An 11,731-nucleotide genomic window follows, 5' to 3' on the forward strand; every position below is an offset into this window, starting at 1 on the left:
AATTATGACTACCTAGTCTTCAACTCCATCAGAGTTGTGGTGTGCTGTGAACTCCGAAAGTAAAGAAGAAGTGTGATTTCTGGGGGTTGGGAAGAGGGACTAAGAGGTGACTGCTCCTAGGGACAGGAGAAGAGGATGCCCTTCGACCTAGATTTTGATAAAAGATGAACATTTCTGAATATGTTTAAAAACCATTGAATTGCAGAATTTAAAAGGGTAACTGTTATACCATGTGAATTATATCTAAATAAAGCTCTTGTTTTAAAACATTATAAGGGAAGCTAGGTGGTGGTGGCACACACCTTTAATCCCAGCACTCAGGAGACAGAGGCAGGTAGATCTCTGTGAGTTTGAGGTCAACGTTGTCTACAAGAGCTACTTCCAGAAAAGGCTCCAAAGCTACAAAGAAACCCTGTCTTATACAGAGCAAATGTGCTATTGAGGACAAAAGCTTCCCAATGGGCAAGTTCAAGACTAACCAACAAAGGAAGCAGAAGGGCAGGAGGACAGGTGGCCAGCCAGGCAAAGGAACCAGTGGAAGTCTTGGAGGGCTCAAGGCTTGCTCTATGAAGACATGTGAGCTCAATCTGAGACATGAACAGGAGGACAATTGCAGTGAGGGTGGAAACACTATGCCATAGAAAAGACCCTTAACTGATAACATCTGTAAAGACCCTTTATTCAAAATAAGATCCCATTCACAGAGAGTTATAACCTGATATCCTTGAATTAAAAAAAATAGATCCAATGTAAGGTAACTTTCTAATGCCACTCAGTATGTTGGTAGCACTCTGCATATTGCTGAGGCTCAGGGCCAGGAGTACTAGATTTCCTCCTTAGCAGGCTGTGTTAGTGAGCTTCCTGTTATGAAAAAACTACTTCACCAGGAGATGGTGGCACATGCCTTTAATCCCAGACAGATGCAGATAAATCTGTGACCTTGAGGCCAGCCCAGTCTACAGAGTGAGTTCCAGGACAGCCGTGGCTGTTACACAGAGAAACTTTGTCTCAAAAAAAGTTATGAATGATAACTACTTGAAGGAAGAAAGATTTATTTGGACTTACAATTTCAAAAGCTTCAGTCCATGGTCTCTTTGCCTCATCAGTGTGGGACTGTGACAAAGAAGGGCATCGTGACAGTGGAGACACAGCAGAGCAAAGCTGCTCACCTTATGACATCTGGGAAGCAAAGAGAATCCAAAAGAGAAAGAAAAGGCCTAGGAACACAGTGGCCTGCTACCTTTAAGAAGGCCCAGCTCCTGTACTTTCTTTTACCTCCCAATGAAGCTGTCAGCTGGAACCAGGACTTCAACACAGGAACTATTGGGAACTGCTTAAGGTCTAAATCATAACATGATGGTCAATGAACAAGGTCTACCTTGTAGCTGAAAAAAAGCTGTGAAAGTTAGTTGGTTAGCAACATGGAGGCAACTTAACAGAAATGTTCCCAAGCCTCACACAGTCATATTCACAATATTCAAATTATGGAATCAGCCTAAGTGCCCATCAACAGAATAAGGGATAAAGAAAGTGTATATACAAAGAAAGAAATTTTGTTCAACCATAAAAAGATCAGAGCTGCTGTGGGAGTTCATTCCACTCCTTCAGCCAATAGCTTTTAAGATACCAGCCCACTGGTAGCGAACCAATGACTGGCCCATCTTGAGGCCCATGCAGTGAGAAGGAGCCCATCTCTGACACTACCTGGAGCACCAGCATCCACAGGCTGGATGACCCAGAGACCTAGGGTAGAAGCAAACAAAACTAGAGTAAAAATAAGTGTTAATATAATGACACCTAACGATATTCTGCTATACTCATAGATTAGTGCCTAGTCCAACAGTCATTCAGACTTCATTCAGCAAATGGTGGAAACACACACAAAGACCCACAGTTAAATATTAGGTGGATCTTGGAGAATCCTGTGGAAGATGGGGAGGAAGAAAGAATTGTAGGAACCAGAGTGGTCAAGGACACAAGAAAATGGCCCTCAGAATCAACTAACCTGGACTCATAGGGGCTCACAGAGACTGCAGTGGAAATCACAGATCCTGTATGGGTTTGGCCTAGGCCTTCTGCATATATGTAATGGTTTTATAGCTGGGTGTTTTTAAGGGAGCAGTGAGAACAGGGCTGTCTCTAAATCTTTTGCCTGCTTTTGGGTTCCTTTTTCTTCTACTGGGTTGCCTTGTCCAGCCTTGATATGAGGGTTTGTGCCATTTGTGGCTGATAGCCCTGGGACACCTGTACTTTTCTGAAGAGAAACTGAGGAGGATTAGATCTGGGGGAGAAGGTGAGTTGGGGAGGGACTGGGAGGAGAGGAGTGAGGGGAAACTGTAGCCGCCCCCCCCCACCAGAGTAAACACTAAAACCTGAGAGTCCCCCTCAGACAGAAGGAAGTTGAGCTGTACAGAAGTTTCTCAAATAAACTGAATGTCAAAGAAGACTATCAGAGGGAAAAAAGCTGCAAAGAAGACTCTTGAGACCAGACTGTAAAAATCAGAAACCAACTGACCTGTCTGGGAGAAGTTTTAGAACAACAGAGGCACCTGGAAAGGACAGTCTCTAACCTGTTTATCTGCCTGCAGGCTGTGCAGTGTGTTCCAGATTCCCAGGTTGTAATCTATCACCTGTGCAGGGAAGGGTTTCGGTGATGCAGCTGTCTTTGAGTCATTCCTGCTCCTGTAAACCCTCAGCCACTTTCCTATAAGTAACACCAATAAACTCATTGGTTCACAAAGTTGACTTTGGTGGTATCCGAACTTTAGTCTGTCCTGGGTTCCGTAACTAGGGTTCGTAGGCAAGTGTGTTTTGTGTTTGCAAGAAAAGTTTTGCCACACAAAATGTGATCAGAATGTTACGACTTTAGGTAAGATTTACTTATTTGAATCCTTCATACAGTCTACAGGTAGAAAATGACATGTAGTATATGGATCCAATTCATATAAAGGATCCAAATAAATAAATTCTATTTACAGATCCAGCCTGATAGTGCTTGGATTAGAGAATAGTAAGTAAATCCTCAGGGACCGAAAATGAGGAACTGATGCCGGGGTTTGGAGGAGCAGGTAAAGGGAATGAAAGCTTAATAAGTACAGGGTTTCTCCTAGGGGTGATAAAAAAATTCTAGAATAATACAGTGATGGATGTACAATTCTGTGACTATTCCAAGAATGATGGAATTGTATGTTCTGAGTGAATTAGGTATAGTATGTGAATTTGTTTTTTTTATTTTTATTTCATGTTATTTATTTACTTATTTCATTTTTAAATGAAGAGCACAGTGGAGACCCCTTTATTGCTATGCACAAACTTCAGTGGCACTGTATGAAGACCCAGGACAATAATCTCTGGGACCTGACTTGTACATTGTTCTTAAAGACATTGCTACTGGAGTAGTGATACACACCTTTAATCCTGGCACTTGAAAGGCAGTCTGGACTACATAGTGAGTTCTAGGACACCCAGGGCTACCCATGTCAAGAAAATAACAACAAAAAGATGTCAGTACTGTGAGAAACTGGTTAAAGGGTTGTGGTAGTTTAAATGTAACTGGCCCCCTTAATCCCATAATTTCATAGGAAGTGGCATTATTAGGAGGTATGGCTTTGTTGGAGTGGGTGTGGCCTTGTTGGAGGAAGTGTGTCACTGTTGGGCAGGCTTTGAGGTTTCCTATGCTCAGAACTGCCCAGTGTGTCAGTCGGCTTCCTGCTGCCTTCTGGTCATGATGTAGCACTCTCAGCTCCAGCACCACATCTGCCTGTATGTGGCCATGCTCCCTGCCATGATGAACTGAACCTCTGAACGATCAGCAAGCCACCACAATTAAATATTTCTTTTATAAGAGTTGCCTTGTGTCTCTTCACAGCAACAAAAACCTAAGACGAGGGTACACAGCTGCCTGTACTATCTTAGTAACATCCCATGTCATATAAAAGTTAAAAAAAAATGTTGAATGGACCAGGTTGCATCTGGGTAGGCCCAAAGAGCTTATGTAGATAGGAGTGGGCAGACAGCCATAGGATCAAGGCTTCCACTTTCTTGACACACAGCCCTCCCTGACCTTCCAGCAAACAAGGGCAGGGGACTACTTCCCATCATCATGGCAACTGAGTGAGCTAAAGAGGCAGTGTCTGACACAAGGAACAGCTGCAGGGAAGAGAACATGAGTTTCATGCAGACATATATTTTGAGGAGGAGCCTGTCTCTCCCCTGGGGTTATTCCAGTCCTTGGGATCTACTAGTCATGATTTCCAGCAAACAGAGGATCATAAAAGAATAGAAGAGCAGCAATGACAGAAGGCAACTCCAAGTTCCTCCTGGAATCTTCAACCTTGAACTCAGCCTGTGGCTTCATGTTGCACCCAGCATCAAGAGGATGAGGACTGCAGGGTGGTGGCGGCACACACCGTTAATCCCTGCACTCGGGAGGCAGAAGCAGGCAGATCTCTATGTGGTGTGCGAAGTCCTTCTGTATATGCGTTGAACTTCTTGGTTAATAAAGAAGCTGCTTTCGGCCAATGGCTTAACAGAATATAGCCAAGCTAGAAGAGACAGAAAGAGAGAGTAGGCAGAGTCAAGGAAAGGCATGTAGCAGGAGACAGACAGCTCTGCCAGAGCCCACTAGAACCAAGCCTTGTAAACCACAGTCACATGGCAATACACAGATTAATGGAAATGGGTTAGTTTAGGATATAAGAGCTAGCTAGCGATATGTTTAAGCTATTGGCTAAATAGTATTTTAATTAATGCAGTTTCTGTATTCTTATTTCGGCAGTCTGAGCATCTGGCAAATGAACTAACAGCCTTCCAACTACATCTATGAGTTCGAGGCCAGTCTGATCTACAAGAGCTAGTTCCAGGACAGGCTCCAACGCTACAGAGAAACCCTGTCTCAAAAAACCAAAACAAAACAAAAAAAGAGGATGAGGACCCCAGTCTGTGCCTCTGTATGGTTCATTTCCAAAGAACCCCTAGGGAACTAGAACAGTGAGTTCTAGCTATTGGGGCAACTTATTTCCCCATCCCTGCCCTGCATGCTGATTACATCCTGTCACTAGGGGGCAGAGTTGTCTACACCAAGTCACCCAGCTGAGTGTGTGTGTGTGTGTGCGCGCGCGCGCGGATACATGTGTGCATTTGTGGTGGGGTACACTAGGCACAAACTGGAGAAGTGTGCTGACTCATGGGAACATTCTCTCTCCCTCCCTCCCTCCCTCCCTCCCTCCCTCTCTCCCTCCCTCCCTCTCTCCCTCCCTCCCTCCCTTCCTCCCTCTCTCCCTTTCCCTCTCTCTCCCTCCCTTCCTCCCTCTCTCCCTCCCTTCCTCCCTCTCTCCCTCCCTTTCTCCCTCTCTCCCTCTCCCTCTCTCTCTCTCCCTCCCTCCCTTTCTCCCCCTTTCTCTCTCTCTCTCTCTCTCTCTCTCTCTCTCTCCTCTCTCTCTCCTCTCTCTCCTCTCTCTCTCCTCTCTCTCTCTCTCCTCTCTCTCTCTCTCTCTCTCTCTCTCTCTCTCTCTCTCTCTCTCTCTGTCTCTCCTTTCCTTCCTCCCTCCTTTCCCTCCCTCCCCTCTCTCTCCAGCAAGTCCCAAATAGCCCCTGCCCTGGAAGCTCTAAAACGACCCCTGTGCTGGAAACAGGAGAGAGTTCAGGCAGTGAGAAATGTCCCCCAGTCAATCCTAATTCATTTGCCCCTGTCTATCTGAAAAGGGGTTGTGCTCTGAAGATGGGTATGAGCTCAAAAATGGCCTTGGATGTTGGAGACAGTAGTGTAATGTCCTTTGGAGAAAAGGGAAAGCATGCTACTTACTACACACACACACACACACACACACACACAAACACACACACACACACACACACACCTGCCTCAGGCCCACACTCTCGATACCATCTCTCCAAAATTGAAATGCACAGCAAAGTACACAACTAGTGAATAGATGGGCTCAGGTCCCAGAAATAGGCTGCCCTTTCTAAGAGGAATATCCTCTCTGCTTCCTGTTGCCATGGTTTCCACTCTGCTACTAGGCAGACTATTGTATGGAAGCCATTTTGCATGATGGGATGCTGGTGATGGCCCTGTGTGCAACTTCCTGGTCTTAGATCCAACCAAAATCCAGAGAAGAAATGGGAACCGTCTCATAATCCTGAGTTCATAGATCAAGGGATTTTGAGAGATAGTGGAGACAAAACAGGCTAAAGCCAACAAATGCACAAACAGGACATGCTATTGTTTTGAGCATTGGACTTGTTTTTTCAGAACTGTGAGGCCCATCTTCACTTCTGGTCAGAAAGGCCTACCAGAGGGCTGTCTTCCAGACAGGTCCCAAACTAGCAGAGTACAATAGACTCAGAGGAGCTAGAAATTTACAAACAGCGCTGAGCTTAGCCTGCTGCAGTTTCCCTTTGAATCCAGAGCAGCAGGTCCTCTCCTGGCATCCTCCTAGGAAAGAAGAGCAAGGCCTTGCCAACTAAAGGACCCCCTCTCAGCCAGTGCTTTCTGTCCACACCGATCTGTTCCCACCCCGCCTCTTAACCTCCCCTTGCTCATTGGGAAAGTCTCCTGGAGTCCGAAGGCCACAAGTCAGTTCAGCTATTTTGAAAGAAGTGAGCCAGCTATCCTTTCAAGGGGGGAGGGGGGTCCTTTGGGAACTGTCCTGCCAGGAGCATCGGGAGAAAGAGAGGACCCCCCACAGTGGAAGCCAGGCTCCAGGCTGGCCACCAGAACCTGAGACTGAAGGGGGGGAGTTACACCTGGGCCCACAGCCCTCTAGCACTTCCGGGCGGGGGTTCTGCCGGCCAGTCCAGACCTTTCCTGTTGGTTCACTTTGTTTATGATGCTCACTGTGTATTCTGCACCTCCCCCACTCCCGCCCATTAACTTTTCTGGTCTTTTTCAGTGTTAAAATTCAGCCCAGACTCAAATCCCCTTGGAAGCCTTTCCCTCTCCCCACATCCTTAGAGCTGGTAAGGACTGGAATGGAGAGGGAGGTGGCCTGACCTCCTGTCCCTACTCCACCCCACCCCCTCCTTAGCTGAGACAGGCAAGGCTCTTTCTGTGCCAAAGTTGAGGCAAGGGGCGTTCATCTTTGTCTGGGCTTGATAATGCCTATCTATGCCCTCTTTTGGGACTCTTCTTCTCTAGGCCTCACCAGCTCTTGTAGCCCAGTGCCCAGACAAGGATTCCTGCCCCTTCTGTCCCCTCTCAGGCTCTAAATCCATACTTTGTTCTGTAAAAACAAAGAAGCTGAGATAAGGATGCCTGCTTTTCTTTCCCAGAACCCATCATTAACTTTTCCCAGCTAGCCCTTCTGCCTTCAGAAACTCTAGGTGGCTGGCAAAGGCTCCCAGGCAAATCCATCAAGCATCCTCATCTCCAGGCCCAGCTCCTCACAATCTTACTCCAATCTTACAATCTTACAATCTTACACAATCTTACCATGGCCTGTGCTCTTCTTTGTTTGGAAGGATTGTGTGAGCAGGACCAGACCCGGCACCTAGAGAGGGCCCTAGCAGCCCCAGTGTAGCAGGCTAGGGTCTGTCCTGCAATAACTCCTTATTTTCTCCCAACTTTTTGTCGTTTTCCAGATTACAAGGCCAACCTCAACAAAGCAGTACTGTGAGGGCAGTGGGCGAAATTTCCTCTGTGCTTCCGTTCTAGGTAATCTAGCACAGCTCAGCAACTTCCAGGCAGTTGTAGCTCGGCCCTCCTTCATCCAAGGCTCAGCCAGCAGTCCAGAGGCCACCCCTGCCACATCCAACCTTTGTACTTTTCTTGTTCTGTGCTGGAATATTTAAGGGCTTTTCTTCTGCCTTCCACATAAAAAAGACCTTTATCTAAAGGTGTTTTGTCCTGTGAGTAAGTACATTCATTATATGAAGATACTTTGGATTTTCCCTTGAGTCATTTAGTTTTGAGCTAGATAAGGTGTGCTGCTTCAGTCTTATGTCATCTTGACAGAACCCAGCATGGAGGTAACTGTCCAGGTGGCCCTAGTCAGGGAGTGGCCATGAGGAGCCCCAGGGCTGAGTAGACAGCTCTGTAGCAAGGGTTGTGGTGTGGAGATACAGAAAAGATGGTTGCAGCTAGACACATCTACTTTTAAAGGAACAGGAAAAAGAAATCTCCAGAAGAAGATACAGATCCTTGTCACAGCTGTGATGCAAAGATGAATGACAGAAGGCCTTTAGTAAATTGGTTTCAAATAATTTAGATTTTTTTTCCAATCAGGCAAATTGATCATTAGAGAACTGATCAAGCAAGAGTCGCTGTTAAAATAAAAGGTGAAAATAAACTCCTTCATTTGAATTTCAAATTCAGTGGAGGTGACCTGGTAATGAGGTGAACTGGTCATTAGGCAAACTGGCTGAGGGTGGCCAGCGCAGTGCATGAAGCCAGCAGACAGCTGTAACCTTGATCTTCTCTCCTCTGAAAGTGTGGTTGTATATATATATAACAACTTAAGAGAGAAGAGTTTGTTTTGGTTCGTGGTTTGAGAGGATACAGTCTACCATAGCAAGGAAAACATGGAGACAGGAGCAACTCTCTTGGCTGTGGTGCATCTGGAAGGAGAGAGAAGAAAGATCAGAGCTATAAACTTCAAGTCCCTTGCCTTAGAAATCCACTTCCTCAGCTAAGCTCCACATCTTAAAGATTACACTACCTCCCAAAACAGTGCCTTAATCTACTGCTATCTCAGCCAGCAATTGTGTCTCCTCAGTTACCAGCCTGTTTCTCTGGCAGTAGCCTGGCCACTCAGGCCACAGCCTGGGGGAAATTCTGTTCCTAAAGGTACTGGCCCTGCCGCTGCCACTAATAGTAGGTTTAACTGAATTTCTATTGTTCTTTTTATAAATAAGACTTGAGATTCAAAGCTGGGATGAAAACCTGAGAGCTCAGAGAGGCAGAGTAGCAACTAGCTAACCTTCTCTCCTTGCCAGCGTCTCTGAAAGAGCACATCCTTCTGCTCTGCCAAAACATAAAAAGCCACACCATTTCAAGGTTCCTCTGTAACGTTGGGACATCCATCTTTGGCCCACAGGCCTAGAATATCTGACAGACTTTTATATGAAGCAGAAAGTTTGAAGGACTGTCCTAACTTGTCTTGACAATATTTGGCAGTCACTCTCTTTTGTGCCCTGCTTGTCCAATTTGGAAAGCATACTGTCAGCAATCAAGGCAAAGGCAATTTCTTGCCTGGTGGCTAATTTTGCCACATTGAAAGCAAACTCCTTATGGAGGTTCTTTGATGTCCATCATCCTTTTTTGAAGTTAATTGGTGCTGCAGACATGTCTCACTGTCATGAAAAGCTTTATGCTATTAAAACATATTAAATGCCATCTTCTATAGGTCTCTGAAGTGTTTGAAGACCACCTGTCTATCTAAAATATACCTCTGTTTAACCTTCAAAATATACCTAACGTAACTATGTTTGATTATTATAGATAACTAACTACTAACCTATAGTTCTTAATTATACATTACATTTTTTAATGGGCTGCATAAGTACAATACCTTAAACAAGAGTAGAAACGTACACAGTATAACAAAAATAATCTTAAATTTGTATCAATATACAAAAATCCATACCAATATAAAATATTTGAAATGAATAATTATCTTGTTATATTTCTATATCTCCACTAAATGATGATGAGTATCCATAACCCACCAAATGACCAAAAACTATCTACCCCACCTCTTGGGAATGTGGGCATCTTGTTCCCTAGACTGTTTCCTGTTGTCTGGGAGTGATGGCATCCCCAGGGGACCCTGAGAAAATTGCAATAATGATCAAGTCCTAAGAAAACTAGCTATAACATTTGTTGTTCAGTCTCTGTACAATGGGAAAGTACAAGGCTTATCTGCAGTCCTGGCTAGAGTAGTCTGTGAGGCTGGACCATCTCAATTAGCAGCCTTGATGCTGTTCTGGATGCAGAACTCTGAGGAAACAGCAACAGGGGCACTCTGATGGCTGGATCACCTGAACCACCCGTTTTCATTAGTATCTGATCCCCTTGCTCTGAAAACACATAAACTTTATAAGTCTGTTTGGAGTGTATAACCAAACCTCTATCCATGTCATATGAAGGGATGGCATGTAATAATAAATCATGAGGACTCTGTAGCCAACAAGATTTCTCATGTCTCACCCATTTTCAGAGCTGTCCCCACATCAAGGGATCAGCTTATGTGTCACCTGTCTTGTAGTTTTTCTGGGTTTATTTCTTTATGTCTGTAGCCAAGATTTTCAGGGAGTCCCCCCTAATCAAATTTGGTCTCTATTAATTTTGAAGGAATCCACAGCCTTTCATTTCCTATGGAAACAAAAGCATAACTTCTCTCCCAACACAATACACATTCTGAATTCCATTTTTTAATTTTATGGACAAAAGTGTTTTGTCCACATGTGTATCTATGTGAAAGTGTCAGAAGTCCTGGAGTTTGAGTTACAGACAGTGGTAAACTTCCATGTGGGTGCTGGGAATTGAACCCAGGTCCTCCAGAAGAGCAATCAGTGAGCCATCTCTCCAGCCCCTGAATTCCATTTTTTTTTTTTGATTTTCAAGACAGGGTTTCTCTGTAGCTTTGGAGCCTGTCCTGGAACTAGCTCTTGTAGACCAGGCTGGCCTCGAACTCACAGAGATCCGCCTGCCTCTGCCTCCCGAGTGCTGGGATTAAAGGCGTGAGCCATCACCACCCGGCTTTCCATTTTAAAGTTGTCACCCCTAAAAGAATCTAGGCTGGTTTACTCCAGCAGTCCTTTTACAATCCCATGTCTCTCACAGCTGCCATTCTCTCATCCAAACTCCCTGTGGATTTCCCATCTTTACATGGCTTATTCTTTTTATATTCTTTTATTCTTTCTTCAAAGAGTTGAGTTATTTTTAAACTATTTTTCCTATAACTGTCTATATCAATTTTCTTTTATTTCATAAGTACCTATGCATACTGCAACCTGTTTAAAGGTTTTTTGGGGGGGTGGATCTGTTTTTACTGTGCACCTATAGCATTCTCTGACCATGCTTGACCCAAACCTTAAACTGCTGCTAGGCCATCTGCCATGAGGCTTTCATAGTTGGCTTTACCCCTTCTCAGATCATAAGAGCCAAGCCTTAAGCCCGCAGGCCTGACCGAGAGCTGTGTTTAACTGTGAGCTTGCTGTTTCTACTTAGCATGCTGGCTGCTCAAGTGCTCTTACAGGGGCTTTATTTTGGGTTTTTGTTTGTTTGCTTTCTCTCTCTTTTTTTTTTAACTTTTTCAGACCCTTTGTGGAAATTCAGGTCCCATGTTGGATGCCAGCATAGAGAAACTCTAGCAGCTGTACACATCATATTGACAGCAACACATCTGAGACCTTCAGTTTTGCTACATTCTTGTCAACCCTCATTATTGTTAGTTTCAATTACAGACGTCTTAGTTGGTGGAAAGTGGTACCTCCCCTAACAAGTTTGTGGATGCTCAACCACTTGAATGTCTTATCTAGAAAAATCTCTGTGTAAAACTTTTTTCCAATTTATAAAAGTGATCATTTGTCTTTTTGTTGTGAGGTCCTGAAGACTCTTTACATTCTAGACAGTCCTTTTGTGATATGTGACTTGCTACAATTTTATCTCTTTCTATCAGTTTTCTTTTCGTTTTCTTGATAGTAACATTTGTAGCACTGAACCATGTAAATCTGATGGAGTCCAAATATGTGGTTTCTCTTTAGTCACATGGTCTTGGTGCATTACCCA

Source organism: Microtus pennsylvanicus, chromosome X (assembly GCF_037038515.1).
Source record: "Microtus pennsylvanicus isolate mMicPen1 chromosome X, mMicPen1.hap1, whole genome shotgun sequence".
NCBI lineage: Eukaryota > Metazoa > Chordata > Mammalia > Rodentia > Cricetidae > Microtus > Microtus pennsylvanicus.